The 26,518-nt window shown below is 37.8% G+C and overlaps 1 pseudogene; it reads left to right on the forward strand.

Annotated features, from left to right (window-relative positions):
* Nucleotides 1–7,459: 7,459 nt before the first annotated feature.
* LOC110132730 (olfactory receptor 10J1-like) lies at nucleotides 7,460–8,409 on the forward strand (annotated as a pseudogene).
* The last annotated feature ends 18,109 nt before the right edge of the window (nucleotides 8,410–26,518 follow it).

A 26,518-nucleotide genomic window follows, 5' to 3' on the forward strand; every position in this document is an offset into this window, starting at 1 on the left:
CGAACCTGGACTGGATTAAAATGGGAGTACGCATTTTATTTCCTTGTAGGGTAATTTCTAAGCTTTAAGTTGTGCAGACTGTCTTAAGAGGACAGTGCATACTGCATTTTAATCAAGTGTTGTTTTTGCATTTTCATTTACAAATTAATTCACACAGTCAGAGTCTAAGGGCCAACTTTATTGTTCCATCAGTGTTTGAGGTCTATATGTTGTTTTGACTCCCCTTACTTATTTTTCTGAGTCTTGGGTTATGTTCCCTGCTCTGCTTCCATTCAGCAATGTAACATAGGGGCATCCAGATGACTACTTCTGGGGAAATGTGCTTTACATAATCTGTGTGTGTGTGTGGTGGGCTGGGTGTGTGTGTGTGATGTGGACGTGGAACTAATCATCATCACATTTCTACAACATATTTATTTTTGAGCAGTAGATATTTCATTACTTTGAAGAATAGATAGATGCTAGTTTTGTAGCAGAAGAAATACAGTTTTCTTCTGAGACTTGCCCTTCTACCAGACACTAGTAGCTGTGTTAGGAACTAACAGGAAATTGGGTAATACATATCAACCCATGTACTTGTCTCTGCACAGAGATATCAAAGCAACCCAGAAGAAGATAAAGTGGTTTCCTCTGCTTTCTAATATCTTCCTAGAGAAGGCTCATCAACTTCTGTCTATCAGTGTTACATGTATCAGTATCTCAGCTGAGACGGAAAGGACATCATCTTACCTCCAGTACTGAGAACTTTCTAGAACAGAGGACTCAGAGTACAAGCTAAAAAGAGCTGGGTTCCCAAGTCCTCTCTGCCATGAACTAAATATGTGATATTAGACAACACTTTTATCCTTTTTGGAACTAAGCATCATCACATTTCTACAACATATTTATTTTTGAGCAGTAGATATTTCATTACTTTGAAGAATAAAGGAAACTGTAAAATGGCCAAAATTCCTATAATGTTCTACCATGTTTTTGGAGAAAAGAGCTGTTCACCAAAAGTTAAATTAAGGATTGGAAAACTAACCCCAGATGAATTATCTATGCCCCTTCTTAATAATGGAAAGTCCCTCGTAGCTCAGTCGGTAAAGAATCTGCCTACAATGCAGGAGACCAGGGTTTGATTCCTGAGTTGGGAAGATCCCCTGGAGAAGGAGATGGCAACCACTCCAGTATTCTTTCCTGGAGAAGGAAATGGCAATCACTCCAGTATTCTTGCCTGGAGAGTCCCATGGACAGAGGAGCCTGGCAGGCTACAGTCTATGGGGTCACAAAAGTCAGACATGACTTAGCAACTAAACCAGTACCTTCTTAATAATAATGTTTTTTCATTTCTTCCTGTATTGTTCATTCATGTCTTTTTTCCTCTGGCAGTTTCTCAGTTTTTACTACTTAACAGGACTAAGTCTAAATTTTGACTTCAATACCTGGCCCTAGTCTCCATGTTCCCAAGGCAGCGCTGATGTATATATCTGGCAAAGGTATGGATCTCCTCCCCCAGAATAGATGCACCTCAAGAGTATTACTTCAATTATTGGTTCACATAGTTATCAAAAGCTTAAGAGAAGGCAAATATTAGGCTAGGTTCTGGGTATATGGAAATGACTAAGTATGATCTCTGCTGTAAGAGGCTTCCCAGGTGACACTAGTGGTAAAGAACCTGCCTGCCAATGCAAGAGACACACGAGACACATGTTCAGTTCCTGGGTCTGGAAGATTGCCTGGAGGAGGAAATGGCAACCCACTCCAGTATTCTTGCCTGGAAAATTCCATGCGCCAAGGAGCCTGGGAGGGCTATAGGCTATAGGGCTGCAAAGAGTCAGACACGACCGAATCAGCAACACTTTCAACACTTTCATTATCTCTGTCGTCAAAAAGCCCACAATATAGTTCAAAAGTTAGATAAATAATTTCAACTAAATGTGATAAGCGCCATCACATGAGAATGAAAACCACCAGCAGAGCTAAGACTGGAGGGATACTCGGATGACAAGATGGTGATAAGAAGAACCTCAAGGTTAAAAAATTGAAATTATCCTCCACCCACTGCCTACATAGTACATATTCATCATGGATGCTTTGCAAAATTCAAGAGACAGTAGAAATTTATACCATGAGTTATACCATGCAGAGTTGTGTACTATTAACATTTAGATGATTTCTATTTAGCTTTCTCTGTGTTCTATATTTTAGATTAGTTGAGACAATTCTGCATATACCGTATTATATCCTGCTTTTTAACCATTATTTTCCATTGAGTTAAAAATTTTTCTTATGCATAATTTAAAAGCTGTGCAATATATTGATAGTTTAAAAATATTCTACTAGTATTAGTTTCTGTTTATAAATATCACATATAATCATTTCTGTATTCTAAATCTTTTGTCTATACACATGTATCCACATTTATGTGGGTATATATCTTTGCTTTTCATTACAGTATAGGGATCACATGACCTTTACTATTTTGATATTTCTTCCATTTAACAATATCATGAACATTTGATGCATAACACTAAAATTTTTATTGTAAAATATGGTATACATTAAAAAGAATATATAAAACAAATGTACGTTTTAAGAAAAATAATAAAACAAATACCTAGGTACTCTCTGCCTAAGCTAGGAAACAGAAAGTTGCCATAAAACTAGAAGTCTCACATATGCTTCTTTCAAATACTTCAATATATGCCAAATAGTCACTATCATGAATTTTAGGTAAAAGAATTTCCATATTTTAAATTTCCCATGTTTTTAAAGAACATACTGCTTTGAAGAGCTTATTATTATTTCTAAATGATATATTATTTTATCTTGCCTTCTTTGGAAAATTAAATAAATAGAATGTATGCATGTATGCTGTCACTTTAGTTGTGTCTGTGTCTTTAAGACCCTATGGACTGTAGCCTGCCAGGCTTCTCTGGAGGTCCATGGGATTCTCCAGTCAAGAATACTGGAGTGGGTTGCCATGCCCTCCTCCAGGGGATCTTCCAATCCCAGGGAGTCGAACCCATGTCTTTTATGTCTCCTGCATTGGCAGGCAGTTTCTTTACTGCTGAGCTACTGGGGAAGCCCAATAAATGGAATGCACGCACACAAACATATGTATACAAACTTTGGTTAGCTTCTATTATTCAACATTATGATTTGAGATTCATCTATGTTGATTTGTGAAAATGTAATTTGTCCCTTTAAGGAGTCAGCAAACTTTTTCTGTAAAGGATCAGCTAGTAAATATTTTAGACTGTGTAAGCCATATAGTCTTTGTTGCCTCTTTTTAGTCTGTGTAGGCCAGGCAATCTTATTGCCTCTATTTAACTCTACTATGTTCATGCAAAAGCAGTCATACATAATACATAAAAATGGGTGTGACTGTGTTCCAACAAAGCCTTACTTACAAAAACAGCTGACCTGTGGGCTGTAGTTTGCCCACCCCTGTTTCACAATTAATTCATTCACTGTTCCATAATACTTCATTGTAAGAATTTACTTCAATTTAAATATCTTTTCTGCTTTTGAAAATACTTGGTTTGTTTCAGTTTTATTTTTCAATAATAAACAAACTTGCTATAATCTTCATGCTCGTGACTCTTTAGCTTTTCTGGGCTAAAAATCTAATGATAGAATTGCATAGGATATGTTCATTTTCAGCTCCAGCAGGTAATATCTGTTTTTCAAAATAATTTTATCAATTTTTATCAATTTACATTCCTTTTATTAGGGAACCAGAGCTTCCACTGCACCGCATCTGTGATTGTTTTGTAATCTGATAACTATGAAATGGGCTGTGGTCTTAATTTGTAGTCTGTGGTCTTATGTTCTCTGGCTATTAACAATATTAAAAATCTGTTCACATGCCAATTGTGTTTCCTCATATAAAACCCCTGTTGTTTTCTTTTTAGTGTATTATTATATGAAGCTAATCTTATCCTTCTGATTTTTAGAAGTTCCAGGTGCTAGCATTTTATCTGTTATTTTTATTGTGAATGTTTTTCCTGTTTCTACCTTTTCCTTTTCTTGTGACTTATTTTGAAAATTAGGAGTTAATTTTTCATGGGATAAAATTTATCACTATTTTTTTATGTTATGTATTTTTCACTATCCCAAATTTTAAAAATACTCTCGTATATTACCTTCTAGACATTTCATAAGATTTGTTTGTTTGTTTTCACATTTTAATACACTTGAAACCAATTTTTTTTTTAAAGGTATGCATGCCTATGCTCATTTGCTCAATCATGTCTGACTCTTTGTGACCCTATGGACTGTAGCCTGTCAGGCTCCTCTGTCTAGGGGATTCTCCAGGCAAGAATACTAGAGTGAGTTGCCATTTCCTTCTCCAGGGCATCTTCCCAGCCCAGGGATTGAACCTGCATATCCTGTGTCTCCTGCATTGGCAGGCAGAGTCTTTACCACTAAGCCACCTGGGAAGTCCTTTAATGATATGTATGCTAAGTCGCTTCAGCCATGTCTGACTCTTTGTGACCCTGTGGACAGTAGCCTGCCAGGCTCCTCTGTCTGTGGGATTTCTTCAGGCAAGAATGCTGGAGTGGGTTGCCATGCCCTCCTCTTTAATGGTGTAAGCTCATCTAATTTCAGATTTTCCCATACGAGTAAACCAACTATTCCAGGACTATTAATTGATGACTCTGTGCTTTCCACCAATCTGCAAAGCCAGCTCTGGTGCAAATAGTTTCTATATTTCAGAACTCAGTTTTTCCCCCCATTGGTGTGATTGCTTACCCCTGTGATAATGCCATATCTTCTTAATTCCTATAGCCTTAGAATAAGCAACAGTATTTGAAAGGCAAACCCTCAACTCTTGCTTTTCTTCTTTAAGAGTGTTTTGGCTTCTCTTTGCACTTCCATATAAATTTTAGTATCAGTTGTCAATCTGGAAACCAATGAACCAAAAACAATCCGTTTGGGATTCTGACTGAGTTGCACAGGAGTTTTGGTTAATTGAAATCTTCGTAATATTAGATCTTCCAATTCATAAGCATGGGGTAGTGCTCCATTCACTTCAGTCATCTTTAGTGTTTATTATTAGAGTTTTATAATTTTCTTAATAAAGGTCTTTATTCCTAGGTATTTTCTATTTTTAAGCTACCATAAATGATAGCTCTTTTAAATTTAATTTTCAATCAATTTAAGTACAGAAACATGATGAATTTTTATATATAAATTTTGTTTCAGAAAATTTGTTAGACTCTGTTAATAATTCTAATAGTTTATCAGTAGCTTCTCTTGGATTTTCTTTGTTCACAATCACATCATCTGCAAAGAATTTCTTCATTCTCAATCCTTATATCTTTAATCCCTTTTTTCTTGCCTTACTGGGCTAGCTAGACTATTCAATTTTCAGTGTTGAATAAAAGTAGATAAAGCAGTCACCCTTATCTTGTTCTTAATCTTAAAAAGAATCCTTCATTATTTCACCTTTAAGTATATGCTGGCTGAAGAATTGCTGTACAAATGCTTTATCAGTTAAAAGAAAATCTTTTATTCTTTGTTTACTAAGGGTTCTTATAAGTAGACACTGAATTTTAAAAATGCTTTTTTGGCAGCTACTGAAATAATCATGTCTCTTTTCCTTTAAACAATTCATTTGAGGGAAAATATAATTGGACTGTTTAATGTTAAACAAGCTTAGCATCCTAAAATAAAACCAACTTGGTCATATACCCATTTTATACGTGGTTGAATTTGGCCTGGTGACATTTTGCTTGAGAGTTTTGCATCTATTTCTATGAGTGAGATTGCCCTGATAAATTTGGTATCAAGATAATTCCAGCTTCATAAAATGGGGTTAGGAGTATTCTCTCATCAGGGAGAAAGAAATTTTATTCTACCCTTCTAGTTTCTTCTGACTGGTCTAAGAATTAAATTGACCTGAGACATATTAGTGAGAGAAAATCGAACAAAAGTTAAATAACAAGTACATATGTGAGAGATTCAGGAAGACTGAATAACTCACCAAAAGGACTGAAACACTCACCTTGAATATCTTGTCCAGCTAAAGAAAAAAGAGGATGTTGGGGGTAGTGATTTGGGACTTCCAAGAGGAAAAAGACAATCCACAATTCACAAGAAAAGCAAACGCTCGGTAAACAAATGTTTGCTGGGCCAGGCAGAAACAGTGGGACAGAGAAATTTTAATGAGCTGACTTTGCTAGGCTTCTCTCTGCCTACCTTACCTGGTTCATACCATAGTTATCTATAGTGATGGCTCTTTTCCTGGAACAAGCCCTCCGTCTACAAACTTTTAGACATTTAGGGGGAAGGTCAAAGATTCTTCCTGAGTCTTTGGACCTTAAAAATAAATCTTCATGCTAAAGAGACACATCTTGGGGGTGGCAAATTTTGCTCCCCTATACCTTCTTTTTTTATTACTCATAATAGTTTACACTATTTCAGTCTCAAGATTGAAATCAACTTATCCTTGAATGTTGTAAATTGTTATTGGTAAATTGTTCTTGGCCTGGAGGTTTATCTGTAGACTTTTCACTACTGTTTTTATTTCTTAAAATAGTTTTCGGGCTTCTTCTTAACTCAATATTGGTAAGTAATTTTTTTCTAGAAATGTATCCATTTCATTGAAGTTTAAAATGCATTGAGACAAAGTTTTTCATAAAATTGCTTTTCATCTTTTTGTGTCTGAAAGTTCTGTCTTTACGTCTCATTAATTCTTACTAGACTTTGTGTCCTCGTTTTTTTTGTTTTTCTCCTTTGTCGGTTTTACCAGCAGTTTACCTAAAGTTTATAAATTTTTACCCTTTTGGATCTTATCTGTTTTATCTTTCTTTTAAATATTGATAACATTGTATCAGTTTTTACTTCTACTTTCTTTTTTTTTAATCTTGTTGTTATAACTTCTTAGGGTGTATGCTTTACTCACTAATTTTCAGCCTTTTATAAAAGTAACAAAAAAGCATTTTAAACTACAAAGTTCCCTCTAATAATATTCTAAATGCTGATATGTGATTCTCTTATTATTCTTTAGCTCTAAATATTTTTTAACTTCCATTATTAGTTCCTCTTTGAACCATTGGTTAGATTATGAAATATTTGTAAGTTTTAAAGTTCCTTTTTATGACAATTTCTAGCTTAATTACATTGCGGGCTGAGACTGTGGTCTACAGAAAATACAGTTTTAAGAAAATTTGGAGACCAATTTCATGGGCCATACATAGGTTGCCATTTTTTAAATGACTCAGGAGTACCTGAAAAGAATGCTTTACCTCAAGCTTTTAAATAGTGTTGCACAAATTTTCTGTATCTCTTATTCCAGTTCTAGGACCTAGTCTGCCGCATCTCTGGAAAAGGCAGCTGATTGATGAAATTTTGAACTGAATCTTTGTGGTGTTGAATCTTTACTTTAGACAATACACTCACCAGAGGGTAGGGAAGCCCCAAGAGATGGTGCTGACTTTCTCTTTGTTTTTCAGCCCTGAGATCTCCAATGAGGAAAGCCAACCACACAGGTAAGAGAGTTTATTTTGCAAGGTTTCTCCAACTTCCAATAACATCAGCTCACACTCTTCATGGCGCTTCTTTTCCTGTACATTCTAACTCTGGCTGGTAATGCCATCATTGTGACTGCTATCCATATAGACCATCACCTCCACACACCCGTGTACTTCTTTCTAAGTGTCCTGTCTACATCAGAGACTTTCTACTCCCTTGTCATCATCCCATGCATGCTTTTCAGCTTGTAGGTCTGAGCCAACCCATGTTCCTGGAGGGCTGTGGGCCTCAGCCTTTTTCTCTTTCTTAGCTTTGCCATCACCACCTGCCTCTTGTTGGCAGTAATGGGGTATGATCGCTATGTGGCTATCTAACCTGCTTCGTTACCCAGTCATCGTGAACTGGAGGGTCTGTGCCTTGATGGCATCTTCAGTAGGTGCCATGGAATTCTCACTCTCACTGGCTCAGGCTGTGGCTATTTTCAGATTGCCCTTTTGCAAGGCACTCATTGAGCATTTCTTCTGTGATATTTGACCTGTGTTGAACCTGGCCTGTGCTACCCCAATCATCAATGATATCCTGACCTTAATTATCAGTCTCTTGGCCATCACAGGCCCTGCCACCTTCCTCTTCATCTCCTACATCCTCGTTATCTCCACCATTCTCAAGATTGCCTCAGCTGAGGGCCGGAAGAAGGCCTTTGCCACCTGCGCCTCCCACCTCACTGTGGTCATCGTCCACTATGGCTGTGCCTCAGTTGCCTACCTCAAGCCCAAGTCAGAGAACACCAAGGATCAGGACCAGCTGATCTCAGTGACCTACACTGTCATAACACCTTTAGTAAACCCTGCTGTGTACAGTCTAAGAAACAAAGAAGTCCAGGATACTCTGCAGAGACTGGTGGGTAGAAATCCCTTTCCTGAGATGAGATCCCTACCCAAATAGATGTGCATGCATTCCAGGAGGAAGTCTATACCAGTAAAGTTACAGAGCCAGTATTTCAAATGATTGGTGAAGTTTCATACATCACATACAGGGCCAGGGCGAAAATGGAGCTGAGGGGCAAACCTCTAACAAATGACTTTTCACTTCCTCAGCCTCTTTGTTAGCATAATAAAAATACAAGTCACTCCACATACCTGTGAGTAAACACACACTGGCCCTATTCCAGAAGATAATTTTATGATCAGAATGCAATCTCATGTTCATCTTGAGGCAGGAGGTAGATAAGCCTCTTCCCTCTCCCCGTGGTAAAGCTCTTTGGGACTCATTCCCTGTGGATTGAAATTCCAAGTTGAGAATAGCAGGACAATTAAAGGAGGAGGCTGGGCCCTACCCAGACCACATATTTTTCATTCTTGAAAATGATGACCTCCTTGACTACACATGTGCAGAAAGACTCCTTGGAGGCCAAAGAGGAGTTATATCAAGGGATGTTCTACCCAGATGCCTTTTCGGTAAAATCTGTCTTGGCTAAGAGATGTGTATACTCACATGGGAGGAACCTGAGATATATGAAATACGGACTGTGAACCAGGCAAATCAAAAAGATTGGCCAAAGGAAACTTGGAAGAAATACCCAACGAAAGTAATTCAAACTACTACAAGGGTGTGACTCAGGAACTCTGAGTCTGCCCATGTGTCTATCCACAGGTCCTATCCTCTTTTCCCCTTAATAAATACTTTACTTGCTTTACTACTTTTCTACTTTGTGCAGATTCTTTTCTGCAAAGCCAAAGGGCCAGGGCCCTTATCACTGACCACTTGGCTAGTGGCTAAGATCTGATGTTCTCTTCGCCTCAGCCCAGCCTCAATCTCTTTCTGGGAACCCAAGCCCCACTCCAAGCTGTTGTAGGCTGAGGCCACCCAAGGCCAATCTCAAACTTAAATTTAAAGTGACTGGTTCACTTTTTAATGTGGTATAAACCATATTAAAATCACCACTTCCCTGAATCTTCTAACATAAATTGGATGCTTGAACAAGTGGTCACTAGGAAGGATACTATGCTGAAATCTAAGTGCCTTGTGTTTTGATACGATAAACAAAGTGAAAATATAAACACCTTTTAGGAAATGGGTTTACAGTAGCTAAAATCTTTCTAGAGAGAATATTTTCAAGCATGCAGGACTTCAAAGGAAAGGAAACCAGGGTTGTGGGAAGTGAAGAAGTTGAGTGGAGAGAAGTATTAACCACATATGACATGCATGGTGCTTATGTGACTTGGTCTGATGCTTCGCTTCTTCTGGCTGAGATAAGTCACATAAAAAAGTCCTTGTGAGGCTTAAAGAAGGGCTCTCTCATGGGCAGGATATATAACAGGCTCAAAAGAAGAGAAGACTAACAGCTTGGGGATCAAAGCATTGAAAGAATGCTATGAAATTAGCTAAGAAGAAAGAAAAATTAGAAGCAGACCCAAATTGGAACTTCTTGTGACAGGAGAGAAGCCAGAAGGGCAAGGGGGTGGTCAGGAGGAGCCAAAGAGAGTTCAGAAAAGGCTGTTCTGGTTGTGTCCTCTCCTGCCTTTTATACGTAAAGTCACAAAGGCAAATAAACAGAATTAAATGGAAATGTGAAAAGAATCAGCATAGCACCTTTCTGATAAGTTAGGTAGTTTTATTAGTCTTAAAAATCTGGAAAAAAAATCAACTTTAAAGGACTTTTGACTTGAAAACTTCCATAAAATTAAAGCAACTGAGTTAGAAATGGAATAATAGAAAACAATGTACTGTTCCTCATCTTAAAAATAAAAAAAAAAAAAGAATCAGGGTGAACTTTGGACTCAATTTGTGATTAAAAATATAGGTGTTGAATCAAACTATAATGGTCAACATTGATACTTACTGAGCAAGTCAAAATTATTATACTGATCTATTTATTAAAAGATACATAAGATATGTATGAATACATACAGAAATATCAAATGAAATCTATAAAGTGATTGTGCATTTTATAGGCTATACAGGCTATAACACATAAAAATCTAACTTTAAAACTGCTCTGCAATTCAGTCTGCTTTGTAATTCTGAGCTCCCGATCTGCCTGAAAAAGTCAGGTAGAAAAAGGGCCTGACTTGGGCCACTCCTCTGCCTTGACCCAAGAGGTCTGCCCCTAGCCTCATCTCATTTAAAGGACTAACTCACCCCCTCGCCCCCACTCAGGAGTCGGCCAGAAAAAATCAACTAGTCTTTTTCCTGTAAACTGAGGCAATTTAGTAATTAAGTCATTTTATGACTAAACAGTGAACCTCAAGGTCCGGGTCCTCCGCGTTCTTCCTCCTTATCCTCTGAGTGGATCATGCTCTGCTGGAGGTGAGAGTCTAGACCTGGGGCCTGGGACCCTTTGTTGAAGTACTGGCTGATGTTGTTGTTGTTCAGTCATTCAGTCGTGTCCAACTCTTTGCGACCCCATGGACTGCAGCATGCCAGAATTCCCTGTCCTTCGCCGTATCCCAAGGTGCTCAAACTCATGTCTACTGAGTCAGTGATGCCATCCAACCATCTCATCTTCTGTCAATTGTCCCCTTCTCCTCCTGCCTTCAACCTTTCCCAGCATCGGGGTCTTTTCTAACAAGTTGGCTCTTCACATTAGGTGGCCAAACGATTGTAGCTTTGGTTTCAGCATCAGTCCTGCTAATGAATATTTAAGATTGATTTCCTTTAGGATTGACTGGTTTGATCTCCTTGCAAACCAGGGACTCTCAAGACTGTTCTCCAACACCACAGTTCCAAAGCATCAATTCTTCTGCACTCAGCTTTCTTTATGGTCCAACTCACATCCATACATGACTACTGGAAAAACCATAGCTTTGACTATATAGACCTTTGTCAGCAAAATAATGTCTCTGCTTTTTAATATGCTGTCTAAATGTGTCATAGCTTTTCTTCCAAGAAGCAAACATCTTTTAATTTCGTAGCTGAAGTCACCATCTGCAGTGATTTTGGAGTCCAAGAAAATAAAGTCTATCACTGTTGCAGTTTTTGCACCTGGACAAACCTATCCTCTAGCAACAGAATACAAAGAAACTATAAGTAGCTAAAAATAACTGCACACATGACTTGCGTGTGTGCTAAGTCATTTCAGTCATGTCCGACTCATCGCGACCCTATGGACTGTAGCCTGCCAGGCTTCTCTGTCCACGGGATTCTTCAGGCAGGAATACTGGAGTGAGTTGCCATTTCCTTTTTCGGTGGATCTTCCCAACTCAGGGATCGAACCCGCATCTCTTATGTCTCCTACACTGGCAGGAGGGTTCTTTACCACTAGTGCCACCTGGGAAGCAGTCAGGCAACTATGAACAATAAAATACAAAACGATCAAAAACCCAACCGCCACTTCTGAAGTGTTGAGCAAAAGCAGGGTCCTATGCATGATCCCTGCACATAGCACCAGCAAGGAGATAAAAAGACCACTTAAGCCACTCCTCTGCCCTGACCCAAGAGGGCTGCCCATAGCCTCATCCCATTTAAAGGACTAGCTCACCCCCTCACCCCCACTCAGGAGCCAGCAAAGGAACCTGTCAATTCGCTTTCACTCCTTCGTGCCGCAACCCAAGTCCCAATAAAGCCTTGCCTGAATTTCCTGTCTAACCTATCAATTTCTATTGATTAAGGAGTCCAAGAACCTTGGGTTGGTAACAGAGGCTTCTAGTTTTCTTAGCAAGGAGGAAGAGGAACTTGATCCATGGTCACTTCCATCTGTCCATGTTGGATTCAATATAGATACATGACCCTTGTAGTCAACCTTGTCGGTATCTTTTGAGATGACTCTGGACTTGTCATACTCTTCAAACAATGTGGTTCCTGCTTCATCTTCCTTGTGATTACTCTCAGCCCACTGGCCCTCTCTCTCTCCAAACCCTTGAGGGCACTTGGACATTTAGTTGCACCCTTGACCCTATAATGGAGTAAATAGGACACAATGAGGAGTCACCGAGACATCGTCTTGGATGTATCCCTCCCCTATTTCTGCTCCACCAGCAGTGACATGCTTTCTGAGGCTGGGAAGTGAGGGACATATCACTTCTGTTTTATCAGATGCCTCTCCTCCTTTACAGCGGGGTAAACGTGGCATCTTCAGTAGGTGCAAGAGTGAGCCTCCCCCAGTATCCAGCCAATTCTAGTGCTATCATCTCCACAAAGCCAGACACCTTTATTTTATTTCAGCAGAAAAACCTAAATCCTTCCTAACTCTGTGGTAGTTTACATTATATGTTTCACATACAAAGTACTTTTAGTGCTTAGGCTTTTGATATTCAAAATTATTCTTTGTAAACTCAAATAAGCTTTCCTCTCTAGAAAAGTTTGCTAAAGTTAAAAACTATTTCAGCTTTTCAGGCAAATGTTTTAGTTATGCGTTTTAAAAAACTTTTTGAAATTCAATTGACTTTTTTTTTTTTTCTGAATTCTTTTGGCCTTACACTTCCCTGGAGCAAATGAAAAGTCCTCTGACGCAACGTGAAATATGGAAATAATGCAGAATTTTAATTCTATTCCACTTACACATTTGTTTTAAAATGTTATTACCTAATAGAGATATTTACCTGCCACTATTGTTCCTCAGAATATTTTTAGATGTTTTTGCTTGCTTAAAATTTTCACATAAATTTTAGAAGCAGCTTATTAAAATTACACCCTTCCCCAACACATACACATACTCAAAACAGTTACATTCAAGCAAGTAAAACTCTGGTGCATTTGTTAATTTATGAAAAACTAATATTTTAATGATCTTAAGTCTCCATATTAATAGCATAGTATTATTTTCCATTGGTTTATTTCTCTTTTTATTTTTACCTTTTACATTTCAAAGTGATCAACAAGGATAACCCTAATTATGATGTCTCCATTCAAAGATACACATAGTTATTCTCATACCCATGAATCATTTATTTTGCAAATGGAAGCCTGTACCTAAATATCCTTCACCTATTTCTGTTTTCTTTCCACTCCTTTCCCCTTTGGCAACCGCCTGTTTGTTCTCTATATTTATGATTCTGTTTCTGCTTTGTTATGTTTGTTCATTTGTTTTGCTTTCTAGATTCTACATATAAGTGAAATCATACAGCATATGTTTAGCTTCTTTCACTTAGTATAATACTCAATATTTAACCAATTTGTCACAAATGGAAAGAATTCATTCTTTCTTATGGCTGATTAATATTCCATTGGTAATATTTACCACATTTTCCTTACTATTCATCTACTGATGAATACTTAAATTGCTTCCATATCTTGTCTCATTATTGTTCAGTCACTAAGTCACATCTGATTATTTGCGACTCCATGAACTGCAGCATGCCAGGCTTCCCTGTCCTTCAATATTACCCAAAGTTTGCTCAAACTCATGTGCAAAGAGTAAGTGATGCCATCCAACCATCTCATTCTCTGTTACCCACTTCTCCTCCTGCCCTCAGTCTTTCCAAGCATCAGGGTCTTTTCCAGTGAGTCGGCTTTTCCCATCAGGTGGCCAAAGTACTGGAGCTTCAGCTTCAGCATCAGTCCTTCCAATGAATATTCAGGGTTAACTTCATTTAAGATTGACTAGTTTGATCTCTTTGCTGTCCAAGGGACTCTCAAAAGTCATCTCCAGCATCACAATTCCAAAGCATCAATTGTTCAGCACTCAAACTTCTTTGTGGTCCAACTTGCACATCCATACACGACTACTGGAAAAGCCGTAGGTTTGACTATAAGGATCTTTGTTGGCAAAGTGATGTTTTTGTTTTTAATATGCAGGCTAGGTTTGTCATAACTTTTCTTCCAAGGAGCAATTGTCTTGTAATTTTGTGGCTGCAGTCACAATCTGCAGTGATTTTGGAGTACATGAAAATAGAATCTGTCACCGTTTCCACTTTTTTCCCATCTATTTGCCAGGAAGTGATGGAACTGGATGCCATGATCTTAGTTTTTTGAATGTTGAGTTTTAAGCCAGCTTTTTCACTCTCCTCTTTCACCCTCATCAAGAGGCTCTTTAGTTTCTCTTCATTTTCTGCCATTAGAGTGGTAACAACTGCATATCTGAGGTTGTTGATATTTCTCCTGTCAATCTTGATTCTAGCTTGTAAATCATCCAGCCTGGCATTCTGCATAGAAGTTAAATAAGCAGGGTGACAATATATAGGCTTGACATACTCCTTTCCCAACTCTGAATCAGTCAGTTGTTCCATGTCCAGTTTTAACTGTTGCTTCTTTACCTGCATAAGATTTCTCAGTAGACAGGTAAGGTAATCTGGTACTCCCACCTCTTTAAGAGTTTTCCACAGTTTGCTGGGATCCACAGTCAAAGGCTTTAGCATAGTCAATGAAGCAGAAGTAGATGGGGATTTTGGAATTCCCTTGCTTTTTATATGATTCAATGGATGTTGGCAATTTGATCTCCGGCTCCTCTTCCTTTTCCAAAGCCAGCCTATATATGTGGAAGTTCTCAGTTCAAGTACTGTTGAAGCCTAGCTCAAAGGATTTTGAGCATTACCTTTCTAGCATGTGAAGTGAGTGAAATTGTATTGTAGCTTGAAAATTTTGGGCATTGCCCTTCTTTGTGTTTGGAATTAAAACTGACCTTTTCCAGTCCTGTGGCCACTGCTGAATTTTCCAAATTTGCTGGCATATTGAGTGGAGCACTCAATATGTCTTTTAGGATTTGAAATAGCTCAGCTGGAATTCCATCACCTCCACTAGCTTTATTCATAGTAATATTTCCTAAGGCCATTTAATTTCACATTCCAGGATGTCTGGCTCTAGGTGATTGACCACACTATCATGGTTATCTGGGTCATTAAGACCTTTTCTGCATATTACCTCTTCTGTGTATTCTTGCCACCTCTTCTTAATAACCTTCTGCTTCTGTTAGGTCCATACTGTTTCTGTCTTTATTGTGCCCATCTTTGCATGAAAGATGGCATCTCCAATATTATTGGTATCTCCGATATTATTGAAGAGTTCTCTGATCTTTCCTGTTCTATTTTTTCCCTCTATTTCTTCGCATTATTCATTTTAAAAGGCTTTCTTATCTCTCCTTGCCATTTTCTGGCACTCTGCGTTCAGTTGAGTATATCTTTCCCTTTCTCCTTTTTCTTTCACATCTCTTCTTTACTCAGCTATTTGTAAGACCTCTTCAGACAAACACTTTGCCTTCTTGCATTTCTTTTTCTTGGGATGATTTTGGTCACCACCTCCTGTACAATGAGTTCATGATCTGACCCACAGTCAGCTTCTGGTCTTGTTTTTGCTAACTGTATAGAATTTCTCCATCTTTGGCTACAAAGAATCTAATCATTCTAATTTTGGTATTGACCATCTGATTATGTACATGTGTAGTCTTCTTTTGTGTTGTTGGAAGAGGGTGTTTGCTATGACCAGTGCGTTCTCTTGGCAAACCACAGCCTTTGCCCTACTTCAGTTTGTGCTGCTGCTAAGTCACTTCAGTTGTTCCTGACTCTGTGCGACCCCATCCCTGGGATTCTCCAGGCAAGAACAGTGGAGTGGGCTGCCATTTCCTTCTCCAATGCATAAAAGTGAAAAGTGAAAGTGAAGTCGCTCAGTCATGTCTGACTCTTCGTGACCCCATGGACTGCAGCCCACCAGGCTCCTACGTCCATGGGATTTTCCAGTCAAGAGTACTGGAGTGGGGTGCCAAAATTTCCTGTTACTCCAGGTATCTCTTGACTTCCTGCTTTTGCATTCCAACCCTCTATGATGAAAAGGATTTTTTTTTTTTTTTTTGCTGTTAGTTCTAGAAGTTCTTGAAAGTCTTCATATAACTGTCAACTTTAGCTTCTTTGACATTAGTGATTGGAGCAAAGACTTAGATTACCATGATATTGAATGGTTTGAGTTGGAATGAACTGAGATTATTCTGTCATTTTTGAGATTGTACCCAAGTACTGCATTCTGGACTCTTTTGGTGAATATAAGGGCTACTCCATTTCTTCTAAGGAATTCTTGATCACAGTAATAAATATAAAGGTCATCTGAATTAAATTCTTCCATTCCCATTCATTTTAGTTCATTGATTCCTAAAATATCAATGTTTGCTCTTGCCATCTCCTGCTTGAGCATGTCCAATTCACTTTGATTTACCTTCTTATCTTGGCTATTGTAAATAATGCCGTAATGAATACTGGGGTGCATGAAATTTTTCTAATTGTGTTTTTGTTTTCCTTTTCTCTTGATAAGTACTCAGGAGTGGGATTTCTGGGTCAAATTGTGATTCTATTTTTAGTGTTTTTTAGGAATCATCATACAGTTTTCCGTAGTGGCTATACTGATTTACCTTCCCTCTAGCAGGGCATAAGTGTTTCCTTTTCTCCACATTCTCACCACCACTTGGTTTTTGTTCTCTTTTTTGATAACAGCCATTCTGAGAATTATAAGGTATTGTCAAGTCTGGCTTTGATTTCCATTTCCCTGATCAGCAGTGCTGTTGGGTGTATTTTCATGTGCCTGTTGGTCATTTGCATGTTTTCTTTGGAAAACTATCTATTCAGGCCTTCTGTCCATTTTTCAATTGGGTCATTTGGTTTTTTGATGTTGAATTAGATGTGCTCTTTTTTTAAATCCCTTATTGGATGTATTGTTTGCAAGTATTAAGTATCTTCTCCCATTCAGTAGGTGGCTTTTTCATTTTGTTGATAGTTTCCTTCAATTTGCAAATGTTTTTTAGTGTGATATAATCTGACTTATTATTTGCTTTCATTGCCTTATTATTTGCCTTTTGTTGCCCAAAATAGCTTGCTGCCTATGTTTTCTTGTAAAAATTTTTAAGGTTTCAGGTCTTACATTTGTCTTTAACACTTTTTGAATTTATTTTTATGTATCATATAAGTAGTCCAGTTTGATTTATTTGCATGTAGCTGTCCTGTTCTCCCAAAACTATTTATTGGAGAAGTTGTCCTTTCCCCTTTGTATATTGTATGTTGCCTTATCTAGTGTAGATTATTTGCCCATATATACGTGAGCTCATTTCTGGGCTCCCTATTCTGTTCCACTGATCTATGTGTCTGTTTTGGTACCAGTGCCATGCTGTTTTGATTACTGTAACTTTGTAGCATAGTTTGAAATGAGGGAGTATGATCCTTCAGCTTTCCTCTTCATTCTCAAGACTGTGCTGGCTGTTTAGGGTCTTTTGTGTTTCCATATTTTACACAATTTTCTATAACTTTTTTTCTAGAAGTTTTACAGTTTTACTTTTTACACTTAAGTCAATGATTCATTTTTTTTTAGTTTGCTTATAATAAGCTGTGAAATTGAGGTCAAGGTAAATTTTTTGCCTTCAGATATCCAGTCACTTCAACTCAATCTTTTTTGAAGGACTATCATTCTCCATTTTTCACATTGTCAAAAGTCAGTTGAGTATATTTCTGTAAATAAATGTATGAGTGTTTTATTCTGTTCTAGTGATCTGTGTGTCTACTCTTCCACTAATACCACACTATTTTGATTAATGTAGCTATAGTAAATCTTGGGCTTCCCAGGTGGCAGTAGTTGTAAAGAACCCATCTAACAAGGAAGGAAAAGTAAGAGATGCAGGTTTGATTTCTGGGTCAGGAAGATCCCCTGGAGGAGGGCATGGCAACCCTCTCCAGTATTCTTGCCTGGAGAATCCCATGGACAGAGGAGCCTGGCAGGCTACAGTCCATAGAGTCACAAAGAATCATACATGACTGAAGCAACTCAGCATGCTTGCATAGTAAGTTTTATTAATAATTTTGAGTAGAGTGATTCCACTTTATTCTTATTTATTAGGATTATTTTAGTTATTCTAAAGCTTATATATTTCCATATCAATTTTAGAATAAGGTTGTCTATATCTAATTACATTAAATCTATACATAACTTTAAGGAAAATTGACAGCTTTATAATGTTGAGTCTTCCAGTTCATGATCAAAGTATGTCTCTCCATTTAAGTCCTCTTTGATTTCTTTCATCATCATTTAGCAATTTTCAGCAGGGGTCCTCAATGTATAGGATCTTGTGCCTGATGATGTGAGGTCGAGTTGATGTAATAATAATAGAAATAAGTGAAAGTGAAAGTCACTCAGTCATGCCTGACTCTTGGCAACCTCATGGTCTATACAGTCCATGGAATTCCCCAGCCCAGAATACTGAATTGAGTAGCCTTTCCCTTCTCCAGGGAATCTTCCCAACCCAAGGATTGAACCCAGGTGTCCTGTATTGCAGGCAGATTCTTTACCAGCTGAGCCACAATGATAGAAATAAAGTGCATAATAAATGTACTTTGCTTGAATCATCCCAAAATCATCGACCTCCCAACTCCCTCAACCTGATCCATGGAAAAACTGTCTTCCATGAAACTGGTCCCTGGTGCCAAAATGGTCAGAGACCACTGATATTCAGTGCACAAATCTTATACATGTTTCGTTAAGCATATACCTAAGTATTTAATTTTCTTTGGAGAAACTGTTAATGATACTGTGTTTTTAATCTTGGTTCCCTCATTTTTACTCTTATAAGGAAATGTGATTGATTTTCGTATGTTGATATTGTATGTTGTAACGTTGCTTAACTCACTAGTTTGAGGAAGTTTTTGGTTTTGTTTTGTTTTTGCCTATATGTTGGATCTTTCTACATAGATAATTATATCACCCATATAAATAGGGACAGTTTTATTTCTTCCTTTCTGATCTATATGCCTTTTATTTCCTATTTGTGTCTTATTGCAGTGGCGAGAACTTCCATTACAATGTTAAATAAGATTAGCGAGAGCAGACATCCTTGCCTTGTCCCTGATTTTATGGAGGGAGTATTCAGTCTTTCACCATTAAGTGTACTGTTATTGATGCTTTTTATATGGTCTTTATCACATTGAGATAATTACCTTCAATTCTTAACTTGCTAAGAATTTTCATTATGAATGAGTGCTGGGTTTTGTCAAATGTTTCTTTCTGTCAAGTTGATATAATCAGATAATTTTTCATAGGATTGGCATATTTCTTTTAAAAAGAGGAACAGGGAAGAAATCTAAGTGATTATATAGCAACAGGAGCTTCTTAGTTGAAAGATCCTTGTTAGAAAAGAGAGCATCAAGAACTCAGCAGCTACCATCAACCTATTCTTCCATTGTCAGTTCTTTGCCAGATTACTGAAAGGGGAAAGAAAATTAGCCTTTGGGGTCATGTCAGCTAGCACTTCCTGACAAGTTTTGTCAGTTCTACTTAGAAGGCAAATTTATCCATTTACTTCCATCTCCACTGAAACTACTCTTATCCAGAAACAGTCTTCTCTCACTGTCTACTCTCCTTGTTTATCCTTATTCTTTTCCAGGTATTCTTTACATAACAGCCAAAGTTGTCTTTTAAAGATGAAAATCAAATCATGCTCTTTTCCTAATTAAGAACACCCAATGGATTCCCACTGTACTTGGAATAGAATTTACTCTCCTCATGATGAACTACAGGCCTTACCTATCCTTATCACTCCATGCTATTGAGTGACTCTTATGTCTAACCTCTTACCTACTAGTCCAGTAACTATTAACATAGATTTATTCCCACTTGGGAAGTTTATACTTGCTATTCCTTCAGTCCAGAGTACTCTCTTTCTCCAGAGTCCCATTCATTCATTTATGCTTGTTCATTTTCTATTATTCAAGTCTTAACTGAAATGAGAAGTAATCCTTAGGATTCCTTCCCTGACCACTTCATCTATAGAAATGCTCCCCATTGTCGTTCTCCATTAGGTGTTTTATGATTTTTATAGCACTTACCACTAGCTGAAACAAAATAATAAGATTGAAAATAAGGGAGGGAAAACTGTAAATCAGGCAAAATACTTAATAGAAGAGAACAGAAAGCACTAATAAAAACAAACAGTGAATGAAACAAAATTCCTGCTGTCATAGAACTTATTTTCAAATAGGAACATAGATGATTTTAAAAAATATACAAAAGTGAAAGTGAAAGTTGCTCAGTGTTTTCAACTCTTTGTGACCCCATTGACTGCACAGTCCTTGGAATTCTCCTGGCCAGAATACTGGAGTGGGTAACCGTTACCTTCTCTTTTATACTTATAAAAAATATACAAGTAATGTATAATGTTATTTTGGGGAGTGTAATGTTTAAAGGAAAATCAAAAGGAAAGAGGGCACCAAGATAGTCATTCCTGGCAGCAGGAAACAGTAGTTTATTTAGGTCGGGTGGTCAGGAAAGGTGATGTGTAAGCAGAGGAATGAATGAAGAAGTGAGTCAACCTTACAGAATCTGAGAGACGAGTGCTCCAGGCTAAGGTAAGGTCTAGGGGTGTAGGGGAAAGTCCTGAAAAGGGGTTAAACTTGGCATGTGTGAGGAACAAAAAACAGGCCAGTGTGGTTGAGAGGAATGGCCAAGGCAATTAAGGGGAATATTGAAACTGGTCTTATAAGCTATGGTAAGGACTTCAAATTTTATTCTAGGAGGGGTGACAAATAATTGTAGAGACACCTGATTTGATTTAGACGTTAAAATCTTTACTCTGACTGCTACTGTGATTAACACCCAGACCAAAGGAGAAGAGGGGGAGACCAGTCAGGACCTTGCTTGCTGTGATCCAACTTAGGATTGATAACAGGAACAAAGTGCACCTTTGAGGGAAGAGTTTATCAGTTCAGTTGGGGACATGGTCTATTGGAGATGCCAAGAAAATATTCAAGAAAAGAAAATGGGATATACATTTGGAGTTCTGGAAAGAAGAATGGACTGGAGACTTAAATTTGGAAATTGCTTAAAGCCAGAAGAGGAAGTGATCATTAGGGTGCAACTGAACAGTGAGGTGGTTTGTGGCTGAAACTTGAGGTAATTTAACATTGTGAGATTGAGGAGAAAAGAGAAATGACAGTGGAAGTCAAAAAAGACAGGGGGGGATATGAAAACTAAAAGAGGTTATGTCCTGGAAACCACATGAAAAACAGTTTGTTAAGTAAGACAAATTAGTCAGTTGGGTCCAATGCTACCAGTATGCCAAGTATGATGTGTTAGCATTGACTGTTAGATCAGGTGTTCAGTCTCAATGAAAAAATTCTGTTTGAGTAGAGGAATGGTGATAAAAGATGGTTTAATGTGAATTCAAGAGAAAAAAGGAGAGAAATTTAAGACAATGTAATTCCTTCAAAGAGTTTGATGTGAAAGGGAGCAAATAAATGAGCCTCTAGCTGGAGAAGGATGTGGGATCACAAGAAGGTTGTTTTTATTTGATTTTATGCTTTTTTGGGGGGGATCAGGAAAATTACAAACAAGTTTGTAAATGAAGGTGATCTAATGCAAATTTGATGATTCAAAAGACATAGGGGAGAACTGCTAAAGCAAAGTTCTAAGTAGGAAGGGGATTGGAGTGCAGTGCATAAGTGTATGAATGGGCTTGTTAGCGTGTATGGAGCTCACCCCACAGTGAGAGCACACAGGCGTGGTGCTGAGCACAGAGGCACATGGTCGGGCCGAGTTGTTGGTGGGAATATATGGAAGATCTCTCTTAACTGCTTTTGTTGTTCTTAAAAGAAGCAAAAAATAAAGTCACGTGCTTTAAAAAAGATAAGCAAGAGTCTTTGGAAGCTAGAGAATAAAAAAGAATGTGTGAAAAGGTGGCAAGAGAAAGAATGGTAGACAGAAACACAGTGCTTTCCCCATAACATCAATACCTCACTTAGTGTAAAATGTCATGACTTTGAAGTAAAACTAGCTATCATAGGAATGTATTTTTCACTAGTGAAGTTCAGCTGTATGAGTACTCTGCATAACAGGAAAATTTGACTTAACCAAAGTTGGTATCATGCCAGATAAGATTGGGGCATGTGAATTAAAGGTGAATGCAACCAGATGATAATCTGTGGATTTTAACAGGGTATGGAGGACAGAAGGGTGCAGTAGCATGGAACCCTGAAAATGATAGAAATAAACATAGATATAAAATGCAAGACTGTAAACTGAGGAACTTTTTTAAGGTACAAGTGAGAATGAACTGAAAAGTTAAGCAATAAAAATAATAGCTCTTTAGAAAAAGGAATAAGATATTCCATTCCTAAATGAAACAAAACAGATCAAATGCATGGAAATAGAAAATACTCATTTCCTATGCAAAGAATATTCTAAAACCCAGTGCTGTATGCTAACTTGCTTCAGTCATCTCTGACTCTATGCAGCCCTATGGACTATTGCCTGTTGGTCTCCTCTGTCCATGGGATTCTCCGGGCAAAAAAACTGGAGAGGGTTGTCATACCCTCCTTCAGGGGATCTTCCCAGCCCAGGAACTGAACCTGCATCTCTTACCATCTCTTACATCTCCTGCATTGGCAGACAGCTTTTTTTTTTTTTTTTTTTTTTACCACTAGGGCCACCTTGGAAGCCTCTAAAACCCTACTGAAACACATAAAAGAAAACAAACATTTCCTTTTTCTTTTAAAATGAGGAACACGTTCCTTAGTGTTCCTTTACAACATTAAGACTTTGGTTTTAGTGTTGTAAAGACTAAAGATGTTTGTTCTTAAATTTCTATGAATTCAATGAGAAATCCATGAAAACACCATTAATTGTTAAATGTGAGAATAAAGGGAGATTCTAAAGAATAATCAAGGGGTGAGGAGGACAGATTTAGTGTATAGTAATAAAATATTGTAATAATGATATGAGGTCATTAGTCAATATATGGTGTTGAGACAATGGCTAGTTACACATAATAATAAAAGGTATATCCAATTTGATTTTAAGAAGTACATTTTACTTTGTTCATTACAACCAATTAGATTCCAGATGTATCAAATACTAAAATACAAGAAGTATAGAAGAAAACTTAAAAAAAATAATCTTGGAGTTAGAAAGGCCTTTATAGACATGTAAATAAAATACTAATTAAATTTCAAACTCATAAACTCAGTAATAATGATGAACAGAAGAAAAATTTTGCAACATGTATAATAAAAGGCATAGTTCCTTATAATAGAACTCTTGAAAGGAAATGATGACACAGTATGAAAAATGAGCAAGATATGTAAATGGACGCCCTTGTCTCCTTCTGCCCTCAATCTCTCCCAGCATCAAGGAAATGAGGGTGCCAGAGGATGAGATGGCTGGATGGTATTACTGATGCAATGGACATGAACTTTGGAAAATCCTGAAGATGGTGAGGGACAGGGAGGCCTGGAGTGCTGCAGTCCATGGGGTCACAAAAAGACACGGCTGAGCGACTGAAATGAACATTCACAGCAAATGAAGTGCAAATGATTATTAAGTATATGAAAATATACTTAGCCTCTTTCATAATTGTAGAAGTAAAATTTCAAAGAAAAAAATTACCTATCAACTTGCCAAAAATTGAAAAAATTAGTCTGTGCTCATGGTGATGGTGATGAATTTTTAACTAGATTCACTGAGATCATTTGAATAGCTTACGGTGAATGTGTCGGATTCACGATATCCGAAGAAGAATTAGCTTCGGGACCAGGGACCAGGCTCCATCACTCAAGAGCTTTGTTGTAGCAGAGTTTTATTACAGTGAAAAAGGAACAGAGAAAGCTTCTGACATAGACATCGGGAGGGGGGTGGAGAGCGCCCCCCTTGCTAGTTTCAGCAAGCTGTTTTACGTCTGTTAGAAAGCTGTTAATCAGATAGGAGAGACGCCTCAATGCTGACGGAGGTTCACCAGGCCCCTGTCCCACAACATGCAGCTTTGAGATAGGATGTCACGAAGTGTGCCATCCCCCAGCCATAAAGCAACTGATATGAATACTGGTTTGTTGAGCTGTTATCAGCACCAAGGTTTGAGAAAAGAAAGAACACTGGTCTTAGGTGGAACCATTTTGAAGAAAGGCAAATTCCAAAGCAAATACATAGTTTCGTTCAGTTCAGTTCAGTTCAGTCGCTCAGTTGTATCCAACTCTTTGCAACCCCATGAATCGCAGCATGCCAGGCCTCCCTGTCCATCACCAACTCCCGGAGTTTACTCAGACTCATGTCCATTGAGTCGGTGATGCCATCCAACCATTTCATCCTCTGTCGTCCCCTTCTCCTCCTGCCCCCAATCCCTCCCAGCATCAGGGTCTTTTCCAATGAGTCAACTCTTCGCATGAGGTGGCCAAAGTACTGGAGTTTCAGCTTCAGCATCAGTCTTCCAATGAACACCCGGGACTTATCTCTTTTAGGATGGACTGGTTGGATCTCCCTGCAGTCCAAGGGACTCTCAAGAGTCTTCTCCAATACCACAGTTCAAAAGCATCAATTTTTCGGCGCTCAGCTTTCTTCACAGTCCAACTCTCACATGCATACTATAGCTTAAAAAAAAAAAAACCACACACACATTTCCATAAGAAAAACCCATTGGTTAGCTCAAAGTTTGAGGAAAGTTAAGTTCAGGTGGAATCACATGTCGGTCGTCATGGCAACACAGAATTTTAAGAGAAACTTGCATCCTATTTCCTCCATTTGGAGACCCCTGGCCTTCCTGCCTGTTACCCTCTCAATTTCATAATATATACAAATACCAAATTGACAAACTGTACACCTGAAACAAGTATAAAGTTATATATTAATTATATCTCAATTAAAAAGAAAACTAAGATCATAGCACCCAGTCCCAGTCCCATTACTTCCTGGCAAATAGATGGGAAAACAGTGGAAATAGTGACATATTTTATTTTCTTGGGCTCCAAAATCACTGTGGATGGTGACTGGAGCCATGAAATTAAAAGATGCTCCTTGGAAGAAAAATTATGATAAACCTAGACAGCATATTAAAAAGCAAAGACATCACTTTGTTGACAAAGGTTCATATAGTCAAATCTATATTTTTTTTCCAGTAGTCATGTTTGGATATGAGAGTTGGACCATAAAAAAGGCTGAGCACTGAAGAATTGATACTTTGGAATTGTGGCACTGGAGAAGACCCTTGAGAGTCCCTTGGACAGCAAGGAGATCAAACCAGTCAATCCTAAAGGAAATCAACCCTGAATATTCCTTGGAAGGACTGATGTTAAAGCTGAAGCTCCAGTACTTCAGCCATCTGATGGGAAGAGTCAGCTCATTGGAAAAGACCCTGATGCCTGGAAAGATTGAGGGCAGGAGGATAAGAGGGTGACAGAGGATGAGATGGCTGGATAGCATCGCCAACTCAACAGACATGAGTTTGAGCAAACTCCAGGAGATAGTGAGAGACAGGGAAGCCTGGTGTGCTTTAGTCAATGGGGTTGCAAAGAGATGGGCAGGACTTAGTGACTGAACAACAACATCACAAAAACTAAAACTGCTCAAAGAATAATGGAGACATGTCAAAAGAACAAAGGAGGCAGACAAATGCAGTTCCTGTTTGCCAATTCTATGATGATTTGAACATCAACATAAATAATGTCAGTAGTATATTACATTGTCTCATAGTATCTATATTATCTAAATAGTGTCTCTTTCTTACAGAATATCAGTCTAGAGGAGGAATGATGGAGTTAGGAAATCATCAATGGACTCTAAAACTAGAGGGTGAAAGTTTGATGAGGAATAGGATATTAATTTCAATATATCACTCTATAAATTATAAATATAAAAAGGCAAAATAATAATTTTACAATGGAGAAACCTGGTGGACACTATCTTAAATTAGCTTCACTAATATTAGCATAAATTGACATCATGTGGTTCCTGGTATGGTGTATTAAGAATGATACATCACTAGTGATATTCTTGTTAAAAATTCAAAATTTAAATATAGATATGAAGGAAATTAAATAAAGGTAAGTACAAAGAAGGGGAAGAAGTGAAACAGAATTGAATATGAGTGCAGGGGAAAATGACTCACTCTTTAGATGAACACTGAAAACTGAGAGACATTCTATAAAATATCTAGCATATAGTTTTCAAAAGTACTAAGGTCTATGAAAGACAAAGAAAAGTAAAGTACTGTTTCAGATCAAAAGGCACTAGAGAAACAGATGCAAAGGATAATCTTGGAATGGATCTTAAACTGCAAAAAAATTTAACTATAAAGGACATTATGAGATAATAAGGTAACTGAAATATGATTTGCAAATTATACAATAGTATTGCATTTGATATTAATATATGTGTATAGGTCTCTGTATAGATA

The sequence above is a fragment of the Odocoileus virginianus genome, chromosome 5 (assembly GCF_023699985.2).
Source record: "Odocoileus virginianus isolate 20LAN1187 ecotype Illinois chromosome 5, Ovbor_1.2, whole genome shotgun sequence".
NCBI classification, from domain to species: Eukaryota; Metazoa; Chordata; class Mammalia; order Artiodactyla; family Cervidae; genus Odocoileus; species Odocoileus virginianus.